This window comes from Triturus cristatus, chromosome 4_1 (assembly GCF_964204655.1).
Source record: "Triturus cristatus chromosome 4_1, aTriCri1.1, whole genome shotgun sequence".
Lineage (NCBI taxonomy): Eukaryota > Metazoa > Chordata > Amphibia > Caudata > Salamandridae > Triturus > Triturus cristatus.
Window position 1 is genome coordinate 18,892,105 of NC_140585.1, and position 12,419 is coordinate 18,904,523.

The following is a 12,419-nucleotide window of genomic DNA, read 5'->3' on the forward strand; positions in this document are numbered from 1 at the left end:
CTTCTAGAGGACCACCACCCTCAAAGCAACAAACAGAAGTAAAACATTCTTCCAAGCAGTCAAGCACTGCATCAGTGTCCTACTCAATTTACTGATCAGGGCCGGCTTTAGGACGGTGCGAGCGGTGCCACCGCACCGGGTGCTGGCTTCCTGGGGGCGCCGTGTTTGAGAGTTTATTATGCTTTTGAAGCACCTGCTGCAGCCTTTCTTTCCCCCAGCAATTACCAGGCCTCACATAAATGTCAAGATAACTCGTGTGAGTAATTATCTTCCTGGAGAGAGATCAGCATTTTGTATAGTTGAGGTTTTGACTTCGGTGACGTTAAAGCAGAGGGTTAATATGCCTGCTGCAAAGAACGTGGACCAAGTAGATTACAGAGTGCGTATGATGTAAACAGATCAGCAGGTTACTGCTTTCAAAAGAGGCATCCTTTTGTTACTTGCAATTTATAACTTAAAGTCCTAATATAGAATAGTGAGCTATTAACTTTCATCCTAGAACTGCATACACACTGCAAAGTGTACATTATTAGAACATTGATTAATGTTGCAAAAAGGGTTAATTTGGCTAGAAATCGATTCTTATTATTAAAGAAAACTCCCAACTATGCTGTTTCTTTTTCGACTCTGCGTTTGTGCTTCTCCACACCAAGCACTCTTAAACTATACTGCCCACCAGTATGGATGACATGTGACATCTACACTTTCAGTCCTTTGGCTTATGTAACATTTCCTATACACTGATTTACAGTTGTTTCACACCTCGGGCATATTTGCAAGCACCTATCGCCACAGGAACATCACTTTTCTGATGTTCCTGTGGCACAGGAGCTTCGCCTTTTTCACAAGGCCGTGTTAAGCTACTTAACGTGGATTAACGCCACCTTGTAAACAAGGCCCCCTTTCACTCTACACTTAGCGTGTAATGGGTGGGCAGTGGGTGTTGCAGTGGACATTTGGCCACAACACTCATTGATTTAGCGCTACACCATATTTACAAGGGTGGCGTAAATCGGAGGCAGCTCCAAAATTCAACCAGGAAAAACCTGGAAGTAAAATGGAAAAACGAGGAGAAATTCTTAATTTCTCCTAGTTTTTGCTGTTTCCATGTGTGCTGCATTGTGCAGCACGCATAGAAACAGCAAAATAACATGAATTATTTTTCATGTGCAGGAAGGTGACCCTTCCTGCACATAAACAATCATTAAAAAATGATTAAATGCAACTTCTATGTGTGCTGCACAATGCAGCACACATAGAAGTTACAAATCGCAATTTGTGATTGTTTATGTGAAGGAAGGGACAACTTCCTGCCGATAAAAAATAGTACCTCAATGCAGGCACCCTTGCAGTATGGTGCACGGCTGCCTGTGTTGGCACTAGGCAGCTCAATTTAGCACCAGCCCTAGGGAAAATGCAGACGTTTGCCATATCTTCGTAAATACAGAACATCTCAGCATTTTCAGATTGGCGGAGAATTGTGTTAGCATTTTGTTCTTAACGAGATAGCTTCTCCATTCCCTTGTAAATATGTCCCCAGGTAATTCTTTTCTTTTTCGAAGTTTTATATAGCGCAAGCTTGACCTGAAGGTATCAGAGCACTTTAGATGAGCACCAGTTGCGTTAAAGACGGACACACTCAGTTTTGTTAGGCACTGGGAGATTAAGCTATTTGCCCAGAATAACAGGATGTTGAGCATCCCTGCTGAGATTTGAGCCCGGTTCCCCAGTTTCGAGGTCGACCGCTCTAGCCATTAGGCCACATCTTCTCCCCATCTCTGATTCCATGGTCATGCAGTAGGTGAAGTTGGTGCTGGCATTAGTTATTTTGTCAGTCAGGAGAGAGAATGAGCTGGGTGACATCGGAATTGGAGTAGGAGATGATGGTGATGTCTTGTGATTGGATGATGTTGGAGATCAGTTTCATGTATTTGCTGAAAAGGGAGCGGCTGAGGGATGATACCTATGGGACTCCGCATTTCAATTTCCTGGTCTCTGATGTGAAGGGTGGCAGCCTGTCCATTGGGTTCTTCATGTGAGGAAGGAACAGGCCCATTCGAGAGCGGATCCTTGTATGCCAATCTCATGCAGTCTTCTGATGAGGGTGCTACAGGAGACAGTGTCAAAGGCCGCAGACAGGTCAAGAAGGATGAGGGCTGCTGTTTCTCCTCAGTCCAGAATGATTCGAATGGCATCTGCGGCTGCAATGAGTGCAGTTTTGGTGATGTGGTTCTTTCTGGATCCTGATTGAGTGTCACCTAGAAGATGGTGAATTTTGATGTGGGTTGTGAGTTGCTTGTTGATGGCCTCCTCAATCACCTTTGGCTGGGTAGGGAAGCAGGGAGCTTGGTCAGATGTTGCTCAGTTGATGTGGTCGGCTGTGGGCTTCTTGAGGAGGGAGTTGATTTCTGCAAGTTTCTTTTCATCCAGGAAAGTGGTGGACGTGATGGAGGTGTTGATGATGTTAATCAAAGTGGTATTAATTGGTGATGTTCCCAGGTTGTAGATGTCATTGGGTCATGAGTTTATTGGGGCACCTGAGTGGATGGTCTGCCGAAGTGTCGTTTCTGGTGAGGGTTTTCCATTCGGTCAGGTGGCTGTCTTGGTTGGTGATGGGTAGGTTAGCGATGAGTTCTCTGAGGTTGGGATGGTTTACGAAGTTGTTGCAGATATTTGTGATTCTGTTCTGGAAGAAGTTGCATAGGTTGTCGCAGAGTTGCTGGGAGACAGTGACGTTGGTGACAATGGCTGATGGTGAGGTGAAGTCCTTAATGATCTAGAAGATCTCCTTGCAGCTGTTGGAGCTTCCTTCAATGCGGTACACTAGTGCTTTTTTCTTGCTATCTCCTATTTGCTAAAAAAGATAATTATACAGGCTGTTCTGTTAATCTGCTAATCAACTAAGGAGTTATTTAAAATGATCACTCCTTAATTAACCCTTGTTGCATAAGTTTAAACTTTCAGAATGTGTGAGAGATGTAATAAGCTTGTAACGTTTTTGAGCTGAAAATTATGAAGATCTGTGACACATTCAAAATTGAGATTAGAACCTGATACAAGATATAAGCAGGTAAATGCAGAAGGTTTTCTTGATTTTGAGCCTCATTAGTGTGGTTCTTTTGATGATGTCTGGGTCTCCTCAGGACCCTTGCCTAGTACAACTTCTAGAGGGGTTATGTTGGACCAGATACTCGTTAGGTAGCGTTTCCCTAAACTTCTTTGCTTTTACTGCCTAGGATTTGCTGATTCTCTTGTATGACCTCCGGGCTCTGGGTACTTTCCCACTTTAAACACAGTTTAAAAGCTCGTGCGCCCTTCATACCCGTATTGAGAAGTGGTGCTGACTCAACATTCTGAAGCAGGGGTGGGCTTGCCATTGCAGACCTTTGCGTTGGCACTGGCAGCTATTGTGATTAAACTCATGAGCCACCTGCCAAGCCTTGTTACTATAAGTGCACACCTGCACCTCTGCTGCCCTTGATGCATGTGCCACCTGCCATAGAATGCTTCTGCGTGAGCACTGATACACATATTAGTTAAACACATCTCCAGTCTGCTGTTGCAGATTCAGGTGGGTGGACTTGCACCCCTGGTACTGGGGACTATGTGTCCAACCCGCCATAGCAGGTCGGTGTGCGCAGTAGCCCATGTGCGCCCAGGTAGTGAGGAATACTTGCGGGTATTTTCACTACAGATGAGGCCTGCTCTTCCCATAGCCTAATATGGGCAAGAAGTTGACATTACTTCAGGCTGCTCTGATGGATTGCAGTGGAGAAGCCTCATAATTTAAAGAGGGCTTTGGCAAAACTCGATTAGAAATGCCACTTATAGAACATGGACATTTCTATGCTTTAAGAGTCTATTGTGCCATAGTGCCTGGCTTCGGTAGACACCAGGGGTCAGGAGGGGGAGAAAGAAAGAGACATTGCTGCTGGCTAAATTGTTGCTTTCATGCTTTTTAAACATTTTATTATAACTAATGCTATTTGCACATACTGAATTGTAGTTTTGCACGGAAGTTTTAATTGCCGGAATTGACTCGATCTCGTAGCGCGGAGCCCATCTTAGAGTGGGATCACTCTGATTGGGTCAGCGCTTTAGACCGGACAAACGGCATTATAAAACGGGCCACGGCGCGACCGCGCAGCGGACGCGCGCAGCGGGCACGCCGGCGGCGCGCCAAAGGCGCGCCTAAGGCAAGCCCGTCTGCGCCCGTCCGCGCCAAGACCGCGACCAGCGCCGTGGGCCATATGCAAAGTACAATAATGACCTACTCACGGGAGGAACTCATGGTACTAAAAACTGGTGAGTGTCTGTTGCCAGTCCCATTGTTTGATCACGATACAGCTGGCCCCAATTGTTGCACCACATGTGGCTTAAAAACATCTTTCTATCCATCTACGTGTATTACCAACACTATGTGCAATATTTTTACCAGTCAGCCAGCCTGCCGCACATACTGTGCTGACGTCCCACCATCCCACCCAACCCTTAGTAATATCTTAGTCAGCACGAATGAACTTAATTGCGTCCTACTCAATACAAGGTCCATGTCTAAACACAAATACGAACTAGAGAATCTTATATCTTCAAACACCCCAGATCTGATTTTCCTCACTGAAACATGGTCATCGATCTCCTCCGCACCAGATTGGCAAATAGCAATACCCCTAGGTTACTCACTGACACAAGTAGACAGGACCTCAACGGTTGGAGGAGGTATCGCGCTTATCTATCGCTCTCATCTACAAATTGTTTCTAAAAAAGAATCCACATTAGAGGCTGAAGCCATGTCATTTATTGTGAAACTCAATAACTACGAACCTCTATCCGGTCTCCTGGTATATAGACCCCCTGGAGCAAGAGCTCCTTTTACTAAATCCCTTCAGACCTTCTTAGAATCTTGCTTTGACACCACAACAATCACGGTCCTGGGCGATTTCAATTTCCATTTAGATGATCCTAACAACTCTGATTCATCTAATTTAATAGACAACTTGGCAGGTTATGGCTTGCGGCAAATTATATCACGGCCCACCCACGTAGCGGGGCATACACTTGATGGAATTTTCACAAATAATCACAAGATTGAGGTGAAAGACATATTACCGGTTCCCTGGTCAGACCACTCAGCAATATACTTCAAAGTGAATCTACCTTTGGCTAAAACTGGACGGAAAATTCGCTCTCGGCTGATCAATACTCGCCCATGGAAGGATATAAAAAATGAGGATTTGGCCGATATTCTGACAAATTGCCCTCCCCATGTGGAGAACAGTGATGAAGGGGCTACCAATTTTGACTTATGGATCTATGAGGCCATAGATAAATTAGCCCCTGAGAAACCTTCTCAACCTAAAAAACGATTACTTACATCGCCTTGGTATACAGCTGAGCTTAAGCGAGCTAAAATCATTTGTAGGCGGCAAGAACGTATATGGAGACTAGACTATAGCCCCATATCAAAGAAGGAATACAATTTCACTCTGGAAAAATACAAATTATTAATTAAACAAGCCAAAGTGACCTACTTCACTAATAAAATCCTAGAGGCAAAAAATTCTTCGAAGGAACTCTTCAAAACAGTCACAGCATTAATTAAGAGTCCTAATGACACTACCTTCTGTCCTGATCAAAACTTTGTCGACAATCTTGCCATCTTCTTTCAACGTAAAATTCATGATGTCTACAATGAACTCCAAAAGCTACAGACTGAACCTAACAAACACATAGACAAACCCTTAGAGGAATGTCCCTCGCTGAACGGTCTGTCCAAATTGTCATCTTTCAGCATAAAACAGGTCAATGATGTATTACTTCAAATGAAGTCTGGCTCTCCCCTAGACCCGTGCCCCTCCTACATATACCATCTGGCCCCTATGGAGATAAGTGCCTCACTGGCTGCCTTGTTCAACAAAATCACCAGCACAGGTGTCTTTCCGTCAAGCTGGAAAAAGGCCTGTATCAGGCCTATTTTAAAGAAGTCTTCACTTGACCCACAGGATACCAAACACTATCGCCCCATATCCTGTCTCCCTTTTCCTTCCAAAGTTTTAGAAAAAATGGTTAATCAGGAGTTGATGCAATTTATTGACTCAAATAACTTACTGGATGCAACACAACACGGTTTTAGATCACGCCACTCCACAGAATCAGCCTTAATTATGGCCACGGAGGAAATCCGTAGAGTCATGGACAGTGGAGGCAGGGCCACCCTGGTCCTTCTTGATTTAACAGCTGCTTTCGACACTGTTAATCATGAAGTGTTACTGGACAGATTGAACGTAATAGGTATTAAAGATTCTGCTTTGGCACTGCTGCGCTCTTTTCTTGATTCAAGATCACAGCAGATTCACTGGGAGGGTCTTCAGTCTGCTGAACTCTCTCTCCCCTGTGGTGTTCCCCAGGGATCAGCATTATCCCCTACTTTGTTCAACCTATGTGTTACGCCATTGGCTAGCTTAATTAAAAACAATGGCCTAAAATTAGTGTCATACGCCGATGACACCCAGCTGGTGGTGTCATTGACTCAAACTGTTGAAGCTACTGCGGAGAGATTTAGAAGCTGTCTTTCCAGGGTAATGAGATGGATGAGCTCAAACTTTCTCAAACTAAACACCGAAAAGACGGAGGTGCTGGAATTCGGCCAAAAACCATCCATCTGGAATAACCTCTGGTGGCCTCCAGAGGCAGGCGCTTGCCCCACCCCTGCACAAAAAGTCAAGAATCTAGGCTTCTGGGTGGACAAAGATGTTTCACTAACCCATCAAGTCAATCAGGTCACCTCTGCATGCTTCCTGATGATCAAAATCCTTCGCAAAATCCTGCCTTTTATCCCTCTGCCCCTAAGGAAAACTGTAGTAGGAGCTCTGGTCCTATCTCGCATAGATTATTGCAATGCACTATACTCTGGGATAGGTGAGCGACAGCTCCTAAAACTTCAATCTTTACAGAATGCGGCTGTAAGAGTACTATTGAACCTCCCAAAGCATCAACCCACTTCAGCTTGTATGAAGAAGCTACACTGGCTCCCACTACGTAACCGTATTCAATTCAAGACCTTATGCCTAGTGCACAAAGCAGTCCATGGTGGAGGTGCTGATGACATTAAAACATTATTCCCTCTTTATGTTCCCAGTCGTACTCTCAGATCCACGAACATGGGCCTAGTTGGCATCTCTAGATTTAAAAGGGCCCGATGGGGTGGTAAAGCCTTCTCTTTTCAGGCAGCTAGCCTATGGAACAGGTTACCAACCGAATTACGTCTGACAACAAGTAAGACCCTGTTTAGAAAGTCCGTGAAAACTTGGCTATTCACCAGGCCGTAGTTTCTTTCCTACATCTCTCTTCAGCTCAGCGCCAAGACGCCTCGGCATAAGTGCGCTTAATAAATACCTCAGTCAGTCAGTCAGGAGCACATCTGTGCATTCTGCAAGCGACAGCCATAAACCATGGGCATTCCAGGAGAACGGCTGATTTCTCACATTTGAGGGCTGAATGGGTTAGATTGGAGAAAGAGGTTTTGACACTTGGCCTCTAGTGGCCGGATCATGGCTCCACTAAAGATTAAGCTCTGCATTCCACAGCCCCATGGAAGATAGGCCTACAATTTAGGGGAGACATCTGTGGTTCGGATCTCTGACAAAATATCGAAGGTCAAAAAATCGACCTACAAAAATATTGCAGCAAAAATATCGATGTCAAGAATACCGACATCCTATCTACAACATGGTAAGTACAAAATTATCGAAAATAAAATATAGATGTCAAAAATATCGTTATTAAAAATATCGGTTTTTTTTGTTAAAAAAAATATGTAAAATAAACCAAATAATACTTATAAATAAAATAAACATAATAAATTATATTTTATAATAATAATGAATATATATAATTTAATAAAACATTAATTAAACATATACATATGGGGGCCGATTCAAATCCTGGAAAAAGGCTGTACAAATCGTTGTATGGAGCGTTTTTCCCGTACAACGCGTACCCGGTAAACTTTTCTTACAACCTAGGAAGTACGATTCGTACAGAAAGCCTCTTTCCATGCAAATCGTACAAAAGACCATACAGCTAAAATAAACCAGCGATTCTGATCCGGAACAGCTTGCCTGTACATCTGTATGTATTTAAGCAGCGGTTTCCAGCCCAGCAAGTACGAATCGTCCCTACGGCACTCCGTACGGCTCTTTTCTTACAGGAGCCAAAAACAGCTGTAAAAGCAGAGTCCCCAGTGGTACGAGTCGTACAGGCATACACCCCTGTGCGTTGTGTATGTACGGTGCGTACCCCCAACATCGCGTATGTACGGTGCGCGATGTTGGGGTACACGATGTTGGGGTATGCGATGGGGGTACGCACCGTACATACACAACGCACGGGGTGTATGCCTGTACGACTCGTACCCCTGTACGACTCGCACCCCGGAAACAACTTTTCCTGGGACACGAGTCGTACAAAGTTCGCTTCGTAGCGGATAATGGCATTCCCTGTGTACGGGACGTTTTCCGTACAAATCAGAAATCGGAAAGCCATTTTGGATCGTACTAGTACAGTCGGACTGCATTTTTACAATTTGTATGGAAAAGTGTCCGGGTCCATCTCGTACAACCGTTCCCGATCCGATTTGTACAATGTTTTATTTTTCCCATACGAATCGTACTTCGCGGGTCGGATGGGACTTGTACGATTTGTATGGAAAAATTTACCGATACGAGTCAGATGGGAAAAAAAAATACGGGATCGGAATCGGCCCCATAATATATAATATATATACTTACTTAATAATGTTTTAATAATTATTTTAATAAATTATACATTATTTAAAAATATTATACATTGCAAATACATCATACACGTAAAACAATAACCTGAATAAAAATTTAATAATTATGTATAACAAATTAAAAAAATTACATTTAATTTAAATATTGTTAAAATTAATTATATATTACATTAGCTAAAATAATAAAAAAAATATTAAGGTGCTGATCACGATCCGGTAAAAACCGGGTACGAACCGTCGGCCGGAGCATATTCTCTGTCCGACGCGTACCCGGTCGAAAAAATATACAAACATGGAATTACGATTCGCACGGAAATACCATTTCCGTACGAATCGTACAAAACCCCGACCGACGAAAATAAACATACAAATGTGATCCGGGAAAGCGCCGACGTGACGTCGGGACGCACGCAGCCTGCCATTCACAAACCAGGAATTACGATTCGCACCAACGTCATCCCGCACGGTGAATATTTTCCGGCAGCCAAAAACTGCCGGGAAATCAGGACGACGCGAACAAGGAGTACCTGCACGCGACGGACAGACATGGACCCGAACCTACGTGTCATCCCGGCCCTCATAGCAGTCGACCTCCTCTACAGGTTATGAAGCAGACGCCGCAGAAGGTAAGAACAACAAAGGGAGGGGGGAAAGGGGGGGGCAGGACCAGGGGCAGGCCACAAAACCCCCACCAAAGTCACACAGCACACATGCCCTGGACATACCTGACCCCCAGGCCCTGGTCACTACGAGGGGGTGGGGGCGTGTCCAGCAAAGCCAGCGTCCGCCACAACGGAAGTGCTTGACGACGCGAACCGGCAACACAACAATACAGGTACGTCCCGTACCCACGCCTTAAGAGCGTGGGTACGAGTCGTACCACGCCCACACCTACGTCACCCCAACAATGGTGGGACGGCTGTACCCACGTGGCAAAGGCCTGGGTACGGCCCGCACAATCATCACATAGTGTGGGGACGGATATGTACGGACCGTACCCCCACCCCCGTATGCATGGAGCGTACCCCCAACCCCAACAGTGTAAGTACGACCCGTACTCTCACCCGCGTATGTATGGAGCGTACCCCCACCCCAACAGTGTAAGTACGACCCGTACCCTCACACACGTACGTATGGAGCATACCCCCCACCCCAACAGTGTAAGTACGACCCGTACCCACACCCACGTACGTATGGAGCGTACCCCCAACCCCAACAGTGTAAGTACGACCCGTACCCTCAACCGCGTACGTATGGAGCGTACCCCCACCCCAACAGTGTAAGTACGACCCGTACCCTCACACGTGTACGTATGGAGCGTACCCCCCACCCCAACAGTGTAAGTACGACCCGTACCCACACCCGCGTACGTATGGAGCGTACCCCCCACCCCAACAGTGTAAGTACGAACCGTACCCACACCCGCGTACGTATGGAGCGTACCCCCAACCCCAACAGTGTAAGTATGACCCGTACCCTCACCCGCGTACGTATGAAGCGTACCCCCACCCCAACAGTGTAAGTACGACCCGTACCCTCACCCGCGTACGTATGGTGGGTACCCCCCACCCCAACAGTGTAAGTACGACCCGTACCCTCACCCGCGTACGTATGGAGCGTACCCCCACCCCAACCGTGTACGTACGGACCGTACCCCCACCTCGTACGCATGGAGCGAACCCACACCCGTGTATGTTTTAAGCATACATATCCTGAAATAGGAGGGGTGTGTGCAGAGTCCTCCCAGCAGTGCCCAGACGCAGGAGGGGTGGGTGCAGAGTCCTCCCAGCAGTGCCCAGACTAAGGAGGGGTGGGTGCAGAGTCCCCCCAGCAGTGCCCAGTCACAAGAGTGGTGTGTGCAGAGTCCTCCCAGCAGTGCCCAGACGCAGGAGGGGTGTGTGCAGAGTCCTCCCAGCAGTGCCCAGTCACAAGAGTGGTGTGTGCAGAGTCCTCCCAGCAGTGCCCAGACACAGGAGGGGTGGGTGCAGAGTCCTCCCAGCAGTGCCCAGACGCAGGAGGGGTGGGTGCAGAGTCCCCCCAGCAGTGCCCAGTCACAAGAGTGGTGTGTGCAGAGTCCTCCCAGCAGTGCCCAGACGCAGGAGGGGTGTGTGCAGAGTCCTCCCAGCAGTGCCCAGTCACAAGAGTGGTGTGTGCAGAGGCCTCCCAGCAGTGCCCAGACACAGGAGGGGTGTGTGCCTATCACTCCCAGCAGTGCCCAGAGACAGGAGGGGTGGGTGTAGAGTCCACCCAGCAGTGCCCAGTCACAAGAGTGGTGTGTGCAGAGTCCTCCCAGCAGTGCCCAGACACAGGAGGGGTGGGTGCAGAGTCCTCCCAGCAGTGCCCAGACGCAGGAGGGGTGGGTGCAGAATCCTCCCAGCAGTGCCCAGAGACATGAGGGGTGTGTGCAGAGTCCTCCCAGCAGTGCCCAGACACAGGAGGGGTGGGTGCCTCACACTCACAGCAGTGCCCAGAGACAGGAGGGGTGTGTGCAGAGTCCTTCCAGCAGTTCCCAGAGACAGGAGGGGTGGGTGCAGAGTCCTCCCAGCAGTGCCCAGACACAGGAGGGGTGGGTGCCTAACACTCACAGCAGGGCCCCTGCAAAGAAAAGGGTGGAGTACCCACAGATCCAATGCCCACAAATGTCAGTCAGGTGCACAAAGATCCTGCAGTACATGTACCACATGTGTGCGAGGCTGGAAGTATACATATGCATAGCGCCAAAAAGAATACATGTACACATGAAGTCATGGCAACAGTCTACATACACAAGTACAGTGACCACCAAGGACGCCACGAATGATGCAGGTGGAGACATCGCTCAGCATGCATGGGCCAAGTCTAAAGAGTCCGTCACACACCCAGCCAATGTAGACACAGCTCAGCACCACATATTGGAAAGACCCTGCAGGGAAGAAGTCAGGTTACACAGAGGAAGGAACACACCTTGGGACGATGTCACCATGCAGTAACTGCTTACATGAACAAAGTTATGTAGCCAACAGCTTGTGATGGCACACAGATACCAGGATCCACCCTATGACCAGCACAAGACGACAATTCCCACACACCCAACACATAATCACCACCCAAAATAATGGGGCAGGTCGACCAACAGCAATACCAGACAGACAGTAGTGTACTAAGGAAAAATAAATTGCTTTAATCAGCATCCAAAAATATGTTTGTTCCTTGAAAGTTCAAAAAGTACAATGCTTATAGGGCAATCCAAAGTTCCAATCCAGGTGGGGGACACAGTGGGACGCGTGTCCCCTAGCTTGCCTGCACAGTCAGACTCCTTCGTCTTCCAGAGCGGGGAGGGCATCATGTGGGGGGAAGGACCAGGCACCGCAGGGACATGAGGGCAAAGGGTAGGCGCCGTGGGTACAGGGATGGAGGACTCCCAACACAGGGGGTGGGGCAGGGCCAAAGGCGGAGGCCAGGATTGCGCTGCACACCTTAGCAAGGTCCTCCAGCGACTCCCCTGCACCCGAAGGATCCACAGGCCCCAAGGAGGGGGGGGGGCGGAGGGATGGGTCGCAGCACCACTGGGGGAGGGTGTGGACAGGGGGGGACTCAACCACCCTGACCGGGGACTCCCTTGACCGCTTGCGGGGTGGTGTCACAG